Source organism: Giraffa tippelskirchi, chromosome 11 (assembly GCF_054371585.1).
Source record: "Giraffa tippelskirchi isolate mGirTip1 chromosome 11, T2T-mGirTip1v1.2.pri, whole genome shotgun sequence".
Lineage (NCBI taxonomy): Eukaryota > Metazoa > Chordata > Mammalia > Artiodactyla > Giraffidae > Giraffa > Giraffa tippelskirchi.
The window spans coordinates 60,929,278-60,948,208 of NC_137285.1; the positions used below are offsets into that span (position 1 = coordinate 60,929,278).

An 18,931-nucleotide genomic window follows, 5' to 3' on the forward strand; every position below is an offset into this window, starting at 1 on the left:
AAAACCATAGCCTTGACTAGACGGACCTTTGTTGGCAAAGTAATCTCTCTGCTTTTTAATATGCTGTCTAGGTTGGTCATAACTTTCCTCCAAGGAGTAAGCGTCTTTTAATTTCATGGCTGCAGTCACCATCTGCAGTGATTTTGGAGCCCAAGAAAATCAAGTCTCTTACTGTTTCCATTGTTTTCCCGTATTTATCATGAAGTGATGGGACTGGATGACATGATCTTAGTTTTCTGAATGCTGAGCTTTAAGCCAACTTTTTCACTCTCCTCTTTCACTTTCATCAAGAGGCTCTTTAGTTCTTCTTCACTTTCTGCCATAAGGGTGGTGTCATCTGCATATCTGAGGTTATTGATATTTCTCCCAGCAATCCTGATTCCAGCTTGTGCTTCCTCCAGCCCAGCATTTCCCATGATGTACTCTGCATATAAGTTAAATAAGCAGGGTGACAATATACAGCCTTGATGTACTCCTTTTCCTATTTGGAACCAGTCTGTTGTTCCATATCCAGTTCTAACTGTTGCGTCCTGATCTGCTTCTCAAGAGGCAGGTCAGGTGGTCTGGTATTCCCACCTCTTTCAGAATTTTCCACAGTTTATTGTGATCCACACAGTCAAAGGCTTTGGCATAGTCAATACAGCAGAAATTGATGTTTTTCTGGAACTTTCTTTTTCGATGATCCACCGGATGTTGGCAATTTGATCTCTGGTTCCTCTGCCTTTTCTAAAACCAGCTTGAACATGTGGAAGTTCACAGTTCACGTATTGCTGAAGCCTGGCTTAGAGAATTTTGAGCATTACTTTGCTAGCATGTGAGATGAGTGCAATAGTGCAGTAATTTGAGCATTCTTTGGTGTTGCCTTTCTTTGGTATTGAAATGAAAACTATCCTTTTCCAGTCCTGTGGCCACTGCTGAGTTTTCCAAATTTGCTGGCATATTGAGTGCAGCACATTCACAGCATCATCTTTAAGGATTTGAAATAGCTCAACTGGAATTCCATCACCTCCACTAGCTTTGTTTGTAGTGATGCTTCCTAAGGCCCACTTGACTTCACATTCAGGATGTCTGGCTCTAGGTGAGTGATCACACCATTGTGATTATCTCGGTCATGAAGATCTTTTTTGTACAGTTCTTTTATGTATTCTTGCCACCTCTTCTTAATATCTTCAGCTTCTGTTAGGTCCATACCATTTCTGTCCTTTATTGATCCCATCTTTGCATGAAATGTTCCCTTGGTATCTCTAATTTTCTTGAAGAGATCTCTAGTCTTTCCCATTGTATTGTTTTCCTCTATTTCTTTGCATTGATCACTGAGGAAGGCTTTCTTATCTCTCCTTGGTATTCTTTGGAACTCTGCATTCAAATGGGTATATCTTTCCTTTTTTCCTTTGCTTTTCGCTTCTCTTTTTTTCACAGTTATTTGTAAGGCCTCCTCAAACAGCCATTTTGCTTTTTTACATTTCTTTTTCTTGGGGATGGCCTTGATGCCTGTCTCCTGTACAATGTCACGAACCTCCGTCCATAGTTCATTAGGCCCTCTGTCTACCAGATCTAGTCCCTTAAATCTATTTCTGACTCCCACTGTATAAATGCTAGGGATTTGATTTAGGTCATACCTGAATGGTCTAGTAGTTTTCCCCCCTTTCTTCAAGTTAAGTCTGAATTTGGCAATAAGGAGTTCATGATAGTATAATGACATACTACTGTGCAATTTTTCCCAATTCATCATCACTGAGGTCATGATGGCCAACAAAAAACTGGCAAACCAGGGTTCACTTTATTGTTTTACTGCTTGTCTACACATAAGAAAGTGACTGAGAAAATGCTAATAATGTTGATTCAACATAAAAACAAGTTTGTAGCTGTTACATTAGGAATATCACAAAAATTTGAGGAAATATTCTTCCAGGATTTGAAAACTATTATCTGAATCAGCAAAGAAGTTGCTCAAGTCATTGACAAAATTTGACCTAAGTTTCGGTTATTTCGCTCTCATCTTACTCATTAAAATAAACAAAGGTATTGACCAATATTCATATAGGAATTAGCTGATGGTTAAACATGTACCAGCACATCACTGCATATGATTTATCTGCCTACATCTCTATATTTTCCAAGTTTTATATAATGAACACTATTACTTATGCAATTTATAAGTTATTTTTTAAGAAAGATTCGTTATGGCAAAAACCAAAAAAGAGATTGGTTCATATCAAATTCATGACTTTTTTAAAAGACTTTTAATGTGAATCTTTTTTTACAATCTTTATTGAATTTGTTACAACATTGTGTCTTTTTTATGTTTTGTTTTTTTGGCCACAAATCATGTGAGATCTTAGCTACCTGATCAGGGATCAAACCCACATCCCCTGCACTGGACTTAACCACTGGACCATCAGGGAAATCCCAAATTCATGACTTTTTATTAATAAAAATTACATTCAAATCATCAGATAATCAATCACTCTATGGAAACCACAGGCTAAGGTCAAATCTAAATGCTATTAGTGGGATGAAAATCCCCCATAATGCTATTATGAATAGCAGCATGCATACAACTTCAAAACAGGTTTCAAAAAGAAAACAACCTAAATATTTTACAAACTTCTATGGATCTAGTGTAAAATTCTTTAAAAAGTAGTTAAAAACACACAGAAATCCCTTGCATTCCTATACACTAACAATGAGAAAACAGAAAGAGAAATTAAGGAAACAATTCCATTCACCATTGCAACAAAAAGAATAAAATACTTAGCAATAAATCTACCTAAAGAAACAAAAGACCTATATATAGAAAACTATAAAACACTGATGAAAGAAATCAAAGATGTCACAAATAGATGGAGAAATATACCATGTTCATGGATCAGAAAAATCGATGTAGTGAAAATGAGTAGACTACCCAAAGCAATCCATAGATTCAGTGCAATCCCTAGCAGGCTACCAATGGTAGTTTTCAGAGAACTAGAACAAATAATTTCACAGTTTGTATGGAAATACAAAAAACCTTGAATAGCCAAAGCAATCTTGAGAAAGAAGAATGGAACTGGAGGAATCAAACCTGCCTGACTTCAGACTATACTACAAAGCTACAGTCATCAAGACAGTATGGTACTGGCACAAGGACAGAAATATAGATCAATGGAACAAAATAGAAAGCCCAGAGATAAATCCACCCACCGATGGACACCTTATCTTTGATAAAGGAGGCAAGAATATACAATGGAGAAAAGACAATCTCTTTAACAAGTGGTGCTGGGAAAACTGGTCAACCACTTGTAAAAGAATGAAACTAGAACACTTTCTAACAGCATATACAAAAATAAACTCAAAATAGATTAAAGATCTAAATGTAAAACCAGAAACTATAAAACTCCTAGCAGAAAATATAGGCAAAACACTGTCTGACATAAATCACAGCAGGATCCTCTATGACCCACCTCCCAGAGTAATGGAAATAGAAGCAAAAATAAACAAATGGGACCTAATTAAAATTAAAAGCTTTTGCACAACGAAGGAAACTATAAGCAAGGTGAAAAGACAGCCTTCAGAATGGGAGAAAATAATCACAAATGAAGCAACTGAGAAAGAATTAATCTCAAAAATATACATGCAGCTCATGCAGCTCAATTCCAGAAAAATAAACATCTCAATCAAAGAGTGGGCCAAAAAACTAAACAGACATTTCTCCAAAGAAGACATACAGATGGCTAACAAACACATGAAAAGACGCTCAACATCACTCATTATCAGAGAAATGCAAATCAAAACCACAATGAGGTACCATCTCACACCAGTCAGAATGGCTGCTATCAAAAAGTCTACAAACAATAAATGCTGGAGAGCGTGCAGAGAAAAGGGAACTCTCTTATACTGTTGGTGGGAATGCAAACTAGTACAGCCACTATGGAGAACAGTGTGGAGATTCCTTAGAAAACTGGAAATAGAACTGCCATATGACCCAGCAATCCCACTGCTGGGCATACACACTGAGGAAACCAGAACTGAAAGAGACATGTGTACCCCAATGTTCATCACAGCTCTGTTTATAATAGCCAGGACATGGAAGCAACCTAGATGTCCATGGCAGATGAATGGACAAGAAAGCTGTGGTACATATACACAATGGAATATTACTCAGCTATTAAAAAGAATGCATTTGAATCAGTTCTAATGAGGTGGATGAAACTGGAACCTATTATACAGAGTGAAGTAAGTCAGAAAGAAAAACACCAATACAGCATACTAACACATATATATGCAATTTAGAAAGATGGTAACGATGACCCTATATGTGAGACAGCAAAAGAGATACAGATGTAAAGAGCAGACTTTTGGACTCTGTCGGAGAAGGCGAGGGTGGGATGATTTGAGAGAATAGCATTGAAACATGTATATTATCATATGTGAAATAGATCGCCAGTCCAGGTTCGATGCATGAGACAGGGTGCTCAGGGTTGGTGCACTGGGATGACCCAGAGGGATGGGATGGGGAGGGAGGTGGGAGGGGGGGTCAGGATGGGGGACATATGTACACCCATGGCTGATTCATGTCAATGTATGGCAAAAACCACTACAATATTGTAAAGTAATTAGCCTCCAATTAAAATAAATAAATTAATTTACACACAAAAAATAGTTAATAGTCAAATTATTATATGGGCTTCCCTAGCAGCTCAGCTGGTAAAGAATCAGCTGCAGTGCAGGAGATCTGGGTTCCATCCCTGGGTTGGGAAGATTCCCTGGATAAGGGACCGGCTACCCACTCCAGTATTCTGGCCTGGAGAATTCCATGGACTGTATATTAATAGGGTCACAAAGAGTTGGACATGACTGAGCAACTTTCACTTTCATATACTTTCAATCAAATTAAATGAACACAAACATTTAGAATTTAAAAATCATTAATGTGGGACTTCCTTGGTGGTCCAGTGGTTAAGAATCCACCTTGCAATGTAGGGGATGCACGTTTGATCCCTGAGCGGGGAACTCAGATCCCACAGGCCATGGAGCAGCTGAGCTCACAGCCACAACTACTGAGCCCGTGCACTGCAAGTAGAGAATCCACGGGTCACAATCCTCAGGAAGAAGATCCTGAGGGCCGCAACTAAGACCGATGTGGCCAGATAAAAAAATTTTTTAAAAAATCAAGAATGTAAATATTGTTTCCTTAGTGTATTCTACATTCCAGAGATTCTCCTAGGTGCTAGGGGCAAGAGTAAAAATGATGAGCCCTGGCACTCAAAGAGCTTATAGTTAAGTGGAGAAACTACATAAGTAAATAGGCAAGCTCTTTTAATCAGGCCATTTTAATACATATTAGGGGGTGTGGGAAGACCTAAGGATATCTGGAATCTTTATAAAAATAACATCACAAATATAAAACAAGTCATGATTGTCAATTCAAATGAATAGAAGGGTGAAGTATAATCAAACTTTAAAAAATCATAAACTGGATTGCAAGTGGCAAGAGTGTGCAGATATGAACAGTAAAGTTTACCTCCTTGCAGCAGCCAAAGTCAGAGATACTCCTCAAACTCCCAGCTAGCTCAGGGCTGGTGTTTCCAGAACAAGCTTGGTAGAGCAGTCCATCCTAACTCAAATTTCTAGTGGCACCCATGACCATCCTGCTCACCTGCCACCAACACCTATGTCACCTTAAGAATACCAATGAGATACAGCAATTGTTCCCTGGGCCAAGGCTCTTCCTGATGCAAGAATTTCTAACAACAGAAATCAACTGAAATGAATGTGCGGATTGAAAGATAGATGGATAGGCAGCTGGGTGGGCAGACAGGCAGATGGATGGGTAGATAGAATTGTTTTTTTTCTTAAGACCCTTACTTGCAAAAAAGAAGATACATTATTTAGTAATTCCTACTCCCTGTATGTTCTCCTTATTTAGGTAGCAAATATCATTCCTGTTTTATTGATAGAGCAGTGAAGAGAGGAAAGCTTCCAAACACCCGAAGCTGCTGTGACAATACCATACATTTTGCTTCCAGACAAACACTCTGTTAAACCTGGGGCCACGGTTTTCCTGGGAGAGATGTACAGCTGTTTCAGTCTGAGTTGAACCCAGTCAGATGACATTTTAAGATTTTTCCTGGAATTTCAAGAAAAGAAGAAAGAAGGAAATGGAGACAAAAGAGGAAAGAAATATAACTACAGATGGTAAGGTTTGGATCTAAGACATTTCCAAGTTCCTCTCCTAATCCCACCTCATTCCCACAGGCCACAGCCCTGGTAGCAAGGCCCTAAGAAAGACAGGACGGGGTCCCTGTGACAGGAACCCACAGCAGCAGCAAAGGTTCCCTTAGCATCGCCACCAGCACTTTTACCAGAGTCAGCTGATGTGGGACGATCCTTGGTGGTGGGGCAGCAGGGCTCCTGGACAGCAATGTGTATAGACAATCAATACACAAGTACAAATCAGAAAGGTTATTTTCTTTTAAACACGGGTTATTTACTTCTGCAAGTATCCTCAAAAGGGAATACATTTCTTGAGATCCTGAAATTTCTAGTTATTTCTAGTTCATTTGCAAGTATCTCTTCTCAAATCAGAAACACTGATCATCTGTCATGTTACCAAACCTAGAGATGCAAAGATGAATAGCTGCCTTCAGGTGGTGAGCCAGACTTATAAGCATATAATTATGAACTATAATACAGGGTAGTCCATGCTCTAGACAGAAGTATGCCCAAGTAATTAGGACCCAGTCTTTAGATGGTCCTGTGATATCAAATGTTTCAAATACTAACTTTAAGCCCCGTTTTAAAATTTTAACACAGAGATTGTACTTATATTCCCCTTTTAACTCTAACATTTCCTTAGAAATGTTTGTTTTCAAACTAGGACTCTGTATAAGAATAGTGCAAGTAATTTAGGCTTGATCATTTTATCCTAGATTATCTGGTAAAACAGAATAAAAGCTGCTTACTATGCTAATATTGAATTGCTGTAACTTATTTTGTCACAGTAGTTTTATATGTATTTGGGGGGGAGAAGATTTTTTAAAAAATAAAATTTCAAAATTTTATAAAGTTTTTTTTTTAATTTATAGAAAAGTTGTGAAGATTAGTAGTTTTCATACACCCCACATCAGTTGCCCCTGTTATTCACATCTTACATTAATATGCTATGGTTGTCACCATTAAGTAAGTGCATTTTCTTTGCTGCACTGGGTTACATTGCCACGCAAAGCTTTCTCTAGTTGTGGCGAGCGGGGGCTACTCTCCAGCTGTGACGCTCGCGCTTCTCACTGTGGTGGCTTCTCTTGCTGCGGAGCATGGAGCAGGCTCAGTAGTTGTGGCTCATCGGCTTAGCTGCCCCATGGCATGTCGAATCTTCCTGGACCAGGGATAGAACCTGTGTCTCTCACATTGCAGGGTAGATTCTTAACCACTGGACCACCAGGAAGTCTTGTGTTTTTAAACACTCTGATAATGCAAACTCCGCTTTTCATGTTTTATTTGTAAGAGACTATAGGCGGTACTAGAAAATATCCCCTACAAGAATTAGTGTAATGTTGTCAAAACCCAAATATTTTTTTCTCCAGGTGAGGTCCTGTCCAGAACGGAGGAGTGAGGTCAAGCAGGCTCAATTGTGGGGCTCACAACTTTGACTAGTGTCACTAGAAAGAACATCTGGAGTGCTGCTTTACAGGGAAGGGAAGGACCAGTCAGAGGAGGACAGAGAGGCTGCTGACCTTAACAGAGTTAAAGGTAAATTAGGGAGAGTTAAAATTCCTACAGATTGTCTTTTAGGGTTCCAATTCCCCAGATTTAGTATAAATACCTCAATGCTCTATAAACTCTTATCATACACAATAACTACTTGGTGAATATAAGTGAATCCCACTTTCAAACATGGCATCATAGAAACCTCACCCTGGAGAAGGAAATGAAAACCCACTCCAGTATTCTTGCCTGGGACATCCTATGGACAGAGGAGCCTGGCAGGCTATAGCCCATGGGGTGGCAAAAGAGTTGGACATAACTTGGTGACTAAACAACAAACTTTGATGTACAAAATTTTGGTTGGGTATCTTTTCATCTTTCTTGGGTAGATACCTAAATGTGGAATTGCTCAACTGTAGGGTTAAGTGCCAAAAATTACTTTAAAAAAAAGGAAAGAAACCCCAGTACATTTGTTTGATATCAAATTTGCATTCATTGATGTTTCATGGGGATTTTGTTTGTCATGATACTTCCCTAACATGAGGCCTACCCTAAATGTAAGTTGTGGTTTTGCCTCAGGCTTAAGCAAAACAAATCTATGGGTGATCTGAAGGCTATATTCTCAACAATCACTATTATAAAACAATAAAGGGTGGTATGTTATTTACACCAAGATCAAGTTATTTACACCAAGATCATGTCTCTACGCAAATAAGGGTCAAACAGAAGAGTGGAGAGGGGAGAGGGGACTCACCCTTGTACTTAAAGCACCGGATAGCATTAAGGCTGTAAGTGAATTCTGGAGACACAGGGCATGTAGGGCTCAGGACTAAAACTTTTCCTTCTGAAAGTTGTCAGACACAGAGAGTGGACTGTGAGAAGAGTTCAGAGGTTTGAGGTCCAGGTACAGTCATGCCACAACTCTGAGCATAACTGCATCATTTAATGTCAATTTTCTCATCTGTCATATAATATCATTTGATTGGATGATCTTTATTCTACCCTCCACTCTAAAAATTTTTAAATATGAAACTTAAAAAACTCCAAGATTTCAATTTAACTTCCACTTGGTAAGAATTAATTGCTTAATCTAACTGGAGTGAAGGACATTGGAGCTGATAACTGGTCCATTCCAATGGCAGTGATAGCTAGCCTAGGTGACCTTACTGAGCACTGCTCTAATGCCTTATACCTTTTAACTCACTTATCCCCACACTCACCCTTACCTTAGAGGAATGTATCAATACTGTTGTGACCCCAATTTTACAGATGAAGGAAGAGATTATACGTTCAAGTTCTCACAGCTTGTAAATGATGAAGCCAGGATTTAAATTTTGATGGTCTGGTTCTTAGACCTGAGAGCCTGAGTTCTTAGCTGCTGAATATCACTGCCTCACCTAGAGCCAAATATTGAGAGGAAGTCACCAAAAACAAAAGAAAACTTTAAAAAATTTAAATAAGTGGAAATTGTGAATTAATTACCAAAGAACTCTGAAAACTTGTCTTTTTTCACAGACTCTTCATGACTGGAAGATCTAAATCAGAGGAAGGGGGAAAATGTCTTGAAGAGTATTAGAAAATGATCTAAGATTTTCATCACTTCTGGGATTTATTCATAATATATAACATGTCAAGGAGTATATGCAAATAAATGTTTGAAAATTTATAGGTCTGGCTGTATTCGTCCCATATCAAAGAGGGGTATTTGGGGGCTGGGTTTTGGTTGGTTTTTTTTTGCCTTTTGTTGGTGGAAGAAGACAAAGCAAAAAAAGTCTTCTATTACTCACCAAGGCATAGATCTGCTGTCAGTGTTTATAAGACAAGCAATACATTTTCCTCGTCACACAATATATTTGCATGGCAAGGATCTGGTTTGTACATAAATACTTTCAGGTACTATTCTGCTCTGTTCTTTCAGTATACTCATGATACCCTAACCCAGCTGGAAATAAATCCTAGAGTCAAGGATATAGTTTGGGATAGTTCTAAAGCCAATGTAAGTATGTAATTTTCATTTCTAAATTACAATATTGTTGAGAATCCTTAGATGTTGTTTTATTACATTGCAAGGTTAAAAGCAACTGAAACCCTTTAAACTTGAATTTAATAAATGGGATTTTAATTCTGAGCATACAAGGGTATCTTAGGAATTCCCACAAACAGGAAGTACTGCTGAACTTCACGCAGCACTGAAAACAAAGTCGTTTCCTATACAAGCTCTCTTCTTCTGAGACCATACCATCCTAGCTTCTCTCTTTAAATCTCCTGCTACAGTTGGACTCTTTCACTTTAGTCATCAGTATACCTGGACAGTGTTCATCAGTATATATGCCCCAACCAACCCCAAATCTAGATAATTTTCAAGAAGAAAATTCCAAAGAGAGAGTTCAGCTTATAGGGATTTTTTTCTACTGAGAGTTTCTCTTTGGAATCTGTAACCAAAGAGAAAGTACTGGGCAAGAGATGGTGATAAATGTTTAGGTCTGCTTGTCATTCCTTGATAGCATCCCTGGGCTGCTTGCCCAAGGCAGTATGCTAGGGACAACTTTATCTCTAGGAAACAGGTTTACAATTGACGGGATGTTTGTAGTTTAGACACAATGTTACTCAGAAGCATTCAGACAATCGATATTTTCCTTCTATTCTTTTATTTTCTTAATTACCAAAGGGCACTGATTCTCAGCCCTCCTTTCCAAAAGAAGAGAGAGTCACACACAAAGTCCTTCTTTGGCACTCCTGCCTTATTTTTGCTGCATTTACAAGTGTTGTGCAAGAGTGGGCAGGCTCACTCTGTATCTTCTGAGAGCTGCTCTACAACTGGAACGTGATGGAAAGTGACAAAATCTTGTCGTGGGGCAGAATTGAATGTTCTGACAGTGTCCAGAGGAGCCCCTCATCAAAAAGGAGGTGCCCAACCCTGAAGTTATGTTTTTGGGACCAGGTCTGATTTCCAGTTTCAAGACAATATGGAGTTTCCTTAAAAAACTAAAAATAGAGCTAACTGTATGATCCAGCAATCCCACTCCTGGGCCAAAATCTGGAGGAATCGATATCTTGAAAAGATACGTGCACCCCAGTATTCACGGCAGCTCTATTTACAACAGGGAAGATACGGAAGAAACCCAGGTGCCCATCAATAGGTGATTCCTCAGCTACAAAAAGAACGAAATACTGCATTTGTAGCAACATGGTTGGATCTAGAAAATATCATACCAAGTGAAGTGAGCCAGGTAGAGAAAGACAAATATTACATGTATCACTTACATGTGGAATCTAGAAAATAATATAAACAAATCTATCTACAGAACAGACTCACAAGCACTGAAAACAAACTTATGGCTGCCAAAGGGGAAAGGGAGAAGAGGAGAGATAACTAGGAGGATGGGAGATACAAGCTACTATACATAAAATGGATAAGCACCAAGTATCGCTGTACAGCACAGGGAACCATATTCAATACCCTGTAATTAACCTGTAATGGAAAATATCTGAAAAGATATGTATGTGTGTATATATATATATCTGAATCACTTTGCTGTATACCAGAAATTAACACAATACTGTAAATTAACTACACTTCAATCTTAAAAAGAGGCAAAAAGGAAGGGTTTTATATGTGAAACGACTGAATCTGGATCAACAGTAGGGTTCTGTTAATGACACAGCAGGTGATTGGGCTTCTAAATGACTATTTAGCGATTCTGTCCACACTAAGATTCTTCCAGGAATTAGTACACTTTTATGGTTTACACTCTTATGCAATACATTTGAAGAATGTGATACATGTTCTGCCAATAAGGGAATGCATTTAAATAAAAAATTAAAGTCCAGTTGTACAGGACATTTATTAATTGAGGTAAAATCATAATCTAAGGGCAAACTGAGATCCACAAAGATGGATACAAAGTTCACTCAACTAAAGGCTATTTAATACAGATTTTGTAAGACTGTGTAGATAACTATTTCTAAATTATATTGCAGGAAAGCAATGAACTGATATAAAATATAATCCAAGGGAGAGAGAAAAGAATTAGGATGAAAAAATTTAAGGGCCACGATTTCCATGAGCTCCTTGGACTGCTGAGAAGTGGGTGGCCACACACGTCAGTCTTGAGAAAAAGTAGCAAATACAGGACCAGCGGCCGTTCCAGTTAACTGCCTGCGGATAGTTTAATTTGAAACAACTTCAGAGAAGCCCCCATACTAAGTAGTATGGCAGTGGTAGGCCAGCTGATAAACCTTTTCAATTACTCAACTGACAGACCATATCAATGCTTCATTTTCATTCCCATCAAACTAGGGGAAAATGCTAAACTCACATTTCTTAAAGCCATAGTAGAAAATACATATTCTCTGTAGAATGACATAAAATGTTAATAATCCTTTCATCTCTCTCATTGCAAAAGGATTTTTCCCTAAAAAACCTGTATACACTTTAATTTTTCACGTTGTTTACAACATTACAGATGCTACAGCAAAAATGATATTTCTCTTATAGCTTAGAAAACATAATGCCAGGAAGTAATTACACACAAGCTATAGTTTATAGAGGTACAGGAATCAAAACATATGGGTATGGAAATGGTACAGAATTACAGTAGTTAAACTAAGCCCAGCAGAGCATGACATTTTAATAGACATATTTAGAAAGGAGAAAAGCAAAAACAAGTTAAATCTTTTGCTTTTAGCTAACCTTTTTAAACCATAATGTGATAATGGTGAAGTGTTAAAGTAAAATCCTAACATCTTTATAAGACCAACAATAGGGTTGTTGTTCAGTCGCTAATTTGTGTCCGATTCTTTTTGACTGCACGGACTGCAGCACGCCAGGCTTCCCAGTCCTTCACTACCTCCCAGAGTTTGCTCAAATGCATGTCCACTGAGTCAGTGATGCTATCTAACCATCTTATCCTCTGCCGCCCCCTTCTCTTTTTGCCCTCAGTCTTCCCCAGCATCAGGGTCTTTTCCAGTGAGTCGGCTCTTCATATCAGTTGGCCAGAGTACTGGAGCTTTAGCATCAGTCCTTCCAACGAATATTCAAAGTTGATTTCTTGTAAGCTTGAAGTCTATGGAGTCACAAAGAGTCGGACACAACTTGGTGACTAAACAACACCAACATATACATCTACACTACACACAGATATAGCCTCACTTATTCTAAATATTACATTTGACTATATACTACGCATATGTATAGAAAGTAGGCTAGGATAGACACTGAAGCAGATTCCTTTAGTATTAGTTGCTTGTAGAACAAACACAGACACCACATATTTCTGTACTACTAAAAAGTGTTTTCATGTGTTACTTGTTTAACTCTTGGGTAACAAAATCAAAATCAGGTAAAAACCCACAGAGCAATAAATAGTGCCTTTAGTAGAGGCCAAAGGAGAGATAAGAAAGCCTTCCTCAGTGATCAGTGCAAAGAAATAGAGGAAAACAATAGAATGGGAAAGACTACAGATCTCCTCAAGAAAATTAGAGATACCAAGGGAACATTTCATGCAAAAATGGGCACAATAAAGGACAGAAATGGTATGGACCTAACAGAAGCAGAAGATATTAAGAAGAGGTGGCAAGAAAACATAGAACTATACAAAAAAGATCTTCACGACCCAGATAATCATGATGGTGTGATCACTCACCTAGAGCCAGACATCCTGGAATGCAAAGTCAAGTGGGCCTTAGGAAGCATCACTATGAACAAAGCTAGTGGAGGTGATGGAATTCCAGTTGAGCTATTTCAAATCCTAAAAGATGATGCTGTGAAACTGCTGCACTCGATATGCCAGCATATTTGGAAAACTCAGCAGTGGCCACAAGACTGGAAAAGGTCAGTTTTCATTTCAATCCCAAAGAAAGGCAAGGCCAAAGAATGCTCAAACTACCGCACAATTGCACTCATCTCACACACTAGTAAAGTAATGCTCAAAATTCTCCAGGTTTCAATAGTACATGAACGGTGAACTTCCAGATGTTCAAGCTGGATTTAGAAAAGGCAGAGGAACAAGAGATGAAATTGCCAACATCCGTTGGATTATTGAAAAAGTGAGAGAGTTCCAGAAGAACATTTATTTCTGCTTTATTGACTATGCCAAAGCCTTTGACTGTGTGGATCACAATAAACTGGGGAAAATTCTTAGAGATGGGAATACCAGACCACCTGATCTGCCTCTTGAGAAATCCATATGCAGGTCAGGAAGCAACAGTTAGAACTGGACATGGAACAACAGACTGGTTCCAAATCAGGAAAGGAGTATGTCAAGGCTGTATATTGTCACCCTGCTTATTTAACTTATATGCAGAGTACATCATGAGAAACTTTTGGGTGGATGAAGCACAAGTTGGAATCAAGATTGCTGGGAGAAATATCAATAACCTCAGATATGCAGATGACACCCACTCTTATGGCAGAAAGCAAAGAAGAACTAAAGAGCCTCTTGACGAAAGTGAAAGAGGAGAGTGAAAAAGTTGGCTTAAAGCTCAACATTCAGAAAACTGAGATCATGGCATCTGGTCCCATCACTTCATGGCAAATAGATGTGGAAACAGTGACAGACTTTACTTTTGGGGGTTCCAAAATCACTGCAGATGGTGACTGCAGCCATGAAATTAAAAGATGCTTACTCCTTGGAAGCAAAGTTATAACCAACCTAGACAGCATATTAAAAAGCAGAGACATTACTTTGCCAACAGAGGTCCGTCTAGTCAAAGCTATGGTTTTTCCAGTAGTCATGTATGGATGTGAAATTTGAACTATAAAGAAAGATGAGGGCTGAAGAACTGATGCTTTTGAACTGTGGTGTTGGAGAAGACTCTTGAGAGTCCCTTGGTCTGCAAGGAGATCCAACCAGTCCATCCTAAAGGAAATCAGTCCTGAATATTCATTGCAAGGACTGATGCCGAAGCTGAAACTCCAGTACTTTGGCCACCTGACTCATTTGAAAAGACCCTGGTGCTGGGAAAGATTGAAGGCGGGATGAGAAGGGGATGACAGAGGATGAGATGGTTGGAGGGCATCACCGACTCGATGGACATGTGATTGATTGAGTAAACTCCAGGGGCTGTTGATGGACGGGGAGGCCTGGTGTGCTGCAGTCCACGGTGTCGCAAAGAGTCAGCCACGACTGAGCGACTGAACTGAACTGAACAGAGTAGAGGGAACTACAGGTGTAGATATGAATAGAAATGGGAACAGTGTTTGATCATGTTTTTTTTTTTGAACATTCTCAATTACTTCCTCCTTTTTATTTTCCTCTTTCAGAAAGAATCAAAGAAAATTTCACTCAATTTTATGCTCCTGTCCTGTAAAAACACCATTATTGGTGCCACAGAAGTCAAGAAGGTCTTCTTAAAGGCTTTTAAAATTAATTATGAAATTTTTCAGGATTCAAAAAAAATAGATAAACAAAGCCCAAAACTGAGCCATTAATATACACTTGAAACTCCCTGTATACCCCTTTCTCATCCATTCCTTTGATAAGCAATGTCCTAAATTCACTATTTATCACTTCCATATGTACCTGTTTTATACTTTTAATGTACTTTTTAAATTTTTAATTTTGTATTGGAGTACAGCTGACTAACAATGTTGTGATAGTTTCAGGTTAACAGCAAAGGGACTCTGTCATACATATACATGTATCCATTCTCCTCCAAACTCTCCTCCCATCCAGACTGCCACACCATACTTTTACTTTAAAGGTACACATATTCATATAAAAAAATATATATGTAGCCATAAAAATATACAATAAAGAATATGCTGCTTGTGTTTCGCCTATGACAAAGGGAGTCAGCAAACTGTTTTTTGTATCTGGAGTTTTTCTATAAGGGATCAGAGGCTTTGAGGGCCGTGTGGCTTCTGTTGTAACTAGTCAGCTCCGCTGCAGTGATGTGCAAGCAGCCACAGATAGTGCGCATACACATGGGTGTGGCTGAGGTCTGATAAAACTATTTACAGAAATAGGTGGCAGGCCAGATTTGGCCTATGTGCTGACCTCGGGTTTATATATATGGTATCATACTGAGCCATCTTTCTTTTATGATTTGCTTTTTTTGTTTTTAATTGATGTATAGCTGATTTATTGGGTTGGCCAAAAAGTTCATTTGGGTTTTTCATAAGATGTTATGGAAAAATCCAAACGAACTTTTTGGCCAACCCAATACAACGGTGTGCCAATCTCTGTTATACAGCAAAAGTGACTCAATTTTACACGTATATATTATATATTCTTTTTTAAAACATTCTTTTTCATTATGGTTTATCCGAGGAGACTGGATATAGTTTCCCACAGTTTACTTTCATCATCCAAAATTCTGTTTTTGAGATTTCTCTATGCTGTCACATATAGCTACAGTCCCCTCAGTCCAAGGAGTGCTACTCTCAGCATTCCTGTACACAGCTTCTTCGGCACAAGTGAAAGTATTTCTCTGGGGTATTTCATATCTGCTGGGTTATATGGTCTGGGCATTTCTAACTTTATCATACAGTGCTCAGTTACTCTCTAAATATGCTGTATCAAATTATTCTCTCACACACTTGTAATTGTCAATCTTTGAGATTTCTGCACCAACTCTATGGAAGTGAAATGGTATCTCATCATCACATTGGTGCATACCTTCTTAGTATTAGCAAGCTAATAAATCTTTTCAAATATTAGTTGGCTTCTTAGGATTCATCTTTTCTGAGCTCCCTGTCCCTATTCTACTGAGTTATTTGTCTTTTTCTTTCTGATGTGTATTTATATTGCACACTAACCATTGTTGCCTGTGTGTATTTCAGTAACGACTTATCTTTTCACATGCTTTTGCTGTCTTCATGTGCATAAGTTTTAAAGTTTCACATAGTCAAATTTGTCCATCTTTTTCTGTGTGGTTTCTACTTGTTTAAAAACTCATTCCCTACTCCAGCGTCATAAAGATATTCTTATGTATTTCCTCAAAATGTTTTACTTTTACGTATTTAGATTCTACCTCACATGATAAAATAAAGCAAATTCCATCTAGAATTTTTTTTTAGTACAGGTAAGCAGTGGTTGTTGCACCACCTGTTGACATGTGCTCTCTCTCCACTGCCCTGTATTGCCGGCTCCATCACAGCACCGGACAGAACCGCGCATGCTGTGCTCAGACGCTCGGTCATATCCAACTCTTTGTGACCCTAGGGGCTGTAGCTGGCCAGGTTCCTCTGTCCATGAGATTCTCCTGGCAAGAATACTGGAGTGGGGGAGCCATTTCCTCCATCAGGGGATCTTCCCGATCCAGAGCTAGAACCCACATCTCTATGTCTCTTGCGTTAGCAGGCAGGCTCTATATACCACTCGCGCCACCTGGGAGAGCCCCTGGGCTCTCCCTTCTGTTCCCTTGACCTGTTTCTCTGCTGACAAAACAGTCTTAATTGCTTACAAGAGTCCATCTCTCAGTTTTGATCTTCAAAGTTGGTTATTCTTGTTCTTCCTTATAAATTTTAGAAAATTTTATTTTTGTCTAATTTTTAAAGAATTTTTGTGAATTTTACTTAAATTCAATCAAACTTTATAAACAGGTATCAAAGGCTTTAAAAAAGACTAAGATTCAAATGATAATTTCTGAGAAACAGATTAAGGGTTCTCTGTTTTGCTGCTTTCTTAGTTTTTCTGCTATAAATTATTGCCTTGCAGTATGTAAAACATTTAAGACAAAGTAGCTTATTTTTTGGTCACCATTAAGTCATTGGGACCTACTATTCAGACCTGCTGGGGCGGTAAAAAAACTTCCTAATTTTCCATTGCTGGCACTGATTACCACAGGGCTTAACCTTCTTTATTATCTTTAGCTCCTACTTCCCTCTCAATTAGTTTCCCAACTGCCATTCCATAGTACATTTTTCTAGATGTTATTAGTACCTGTGTCTGGGAAAGGAAGTCATAAATTCAGACAAATTTTAAAAATCCTCTATAGTAAGTTTCTCACTTGGAGTTTTATAATGCATTTCAGTACATCAAAGACCCTCAGGAAAGAAATATGTCTAATTTTGTTTTAACTATTTCCAAATTTTTTGCATGCAGTAATTATTTACTTCTTGCGTACTGATTCATATCCTACAACGAAAGTTCCATGGGACATCAATTTGGGAAATGGTATATTTAAACTAACAAGGAAAAGACAAGAATTCAGATATTTCTGACTTCTACAAAACAAACCAATCAAAAAGCACCCAGCAAGCCTCTCCGACGCTTAAGTGATGCTTTTTTTAGCTTGGGGTCTTAGTGTTGACCTATACCTAATAAAACTTTTCCTTTAACTTGACAAAAGTTTTACTTTCCTTTTTATTTCAGCACTGAAATGAAAGAACAGGCAGCCGTCCCAGATTTATTCACCTCTCACTGTGAAAGCTATAGGAGTATTTGGCCTTATAAAAACACAAACCAAAGAAATGCATCTCTCTTATGCATGCTGGGCATTGAGCCCATGTTCTTGCTGCCAAGTGGCCTGAGGAGAACCAAAAAGCACACCAAAATTAAGTGACTTTTGTTTATATTCTCCCCCCTCTGCCCTGTTGATACAGCAGGTATTAATCTGGTTGATGCCCTGCTGGACTGGCAGGGTGGCCCTGCTCAGCTAAGGACAGCAGGGGAAGAGCAGGTCACTGCCAGTCTCGGCAGACACCTCAGACAGAGGACACTGGCCTTTCCTGAAAACACTTCTCCTTTCTTATAGGGCGTATCCTCGCTGCTGTAGTAACAAGCACTCAACAGCAGCCATGGGCAAGCTTTTGAGAGTCAGGTTCTTTCCAGTCAGCAAGGAAAAAATATTGGCATTCCCTGTCTCTCTTTGAACTACATCTGACATTTATTCCAACATTTGTTTATTAAGTGCTTACTGTGAACCAGGCATGTGCTAATTGCTAGGGTTACCAAGACCAGTATCACAGTCCTGGAGAGCCTGAAAGTATAAATTAGAGGTTGAAGGCTGAGTACCACAAGCACTGCCTGAAGTAGAACTAGGAAGACTTGGATCCTGACGTGAGCGGTTGGGAATGTAAATCCCAAACAATGGGCACTCTGTGCTCCACAGAGCTGGAGACCTTTCCTTGTTTTCTGCTGTATCCTGAGCCTGGATTAGGGTCTCTCAACAAATATTATCGTCTGTTGAATTAGCAAGGGCTGGAGTCGTCTAGAATCATGATTTAGCTATGCATGAAACTTCTCCATCTTATCCCCTCCACTAGCTTGTCCAGCTTTTCCTTGACAGTGTCTCCCCCAGA

The 18,931-nt window shown here is 38.8% G+C and overlaps 1 protein-coding gene and 1 long non-coding RNA gene across 51 annotated transcripts in view; one reads left to right on the top strand and one right to left on the bottom strand.

Annotated features, from left to right (window-relative positions):
- Nucleotides 1-18,931, bottom strand: part of SH3D19 (SH3 domain containing 19) — a 196,931-nt gene that overhangs the window by 78,824 nt on the left and 99,176 nt on the right. For 7 of the 50 annotated variants that reach the window (XM_081543994.1, XM_081543995.1, XM_081543991.1 and 4 more), the window contains one exon: nt 8,910-9,080. The exons of the other annotated variants lie outside the window; for them this stretch is intronic. The gene's annotated coding sequence lies outside the window, so the exon portion shown is untranslated. The remainder of the gene's footprint in view (nt 1-8,909; nt 9,081-18,931) is intronic. 50 annotated transcript variants of the gene reach the window in all.
- On the top strand, nt 14,745-18,068 carry LOC145526962 (uncharacterized). The gene is made up of 2 exons (XR_014069355.1): nt 14,745-15,786; nt 15,880-18,068. It is a non-coding gene; the product is annotated as an uncharacterized LOC145526962 (long non-coding RNA).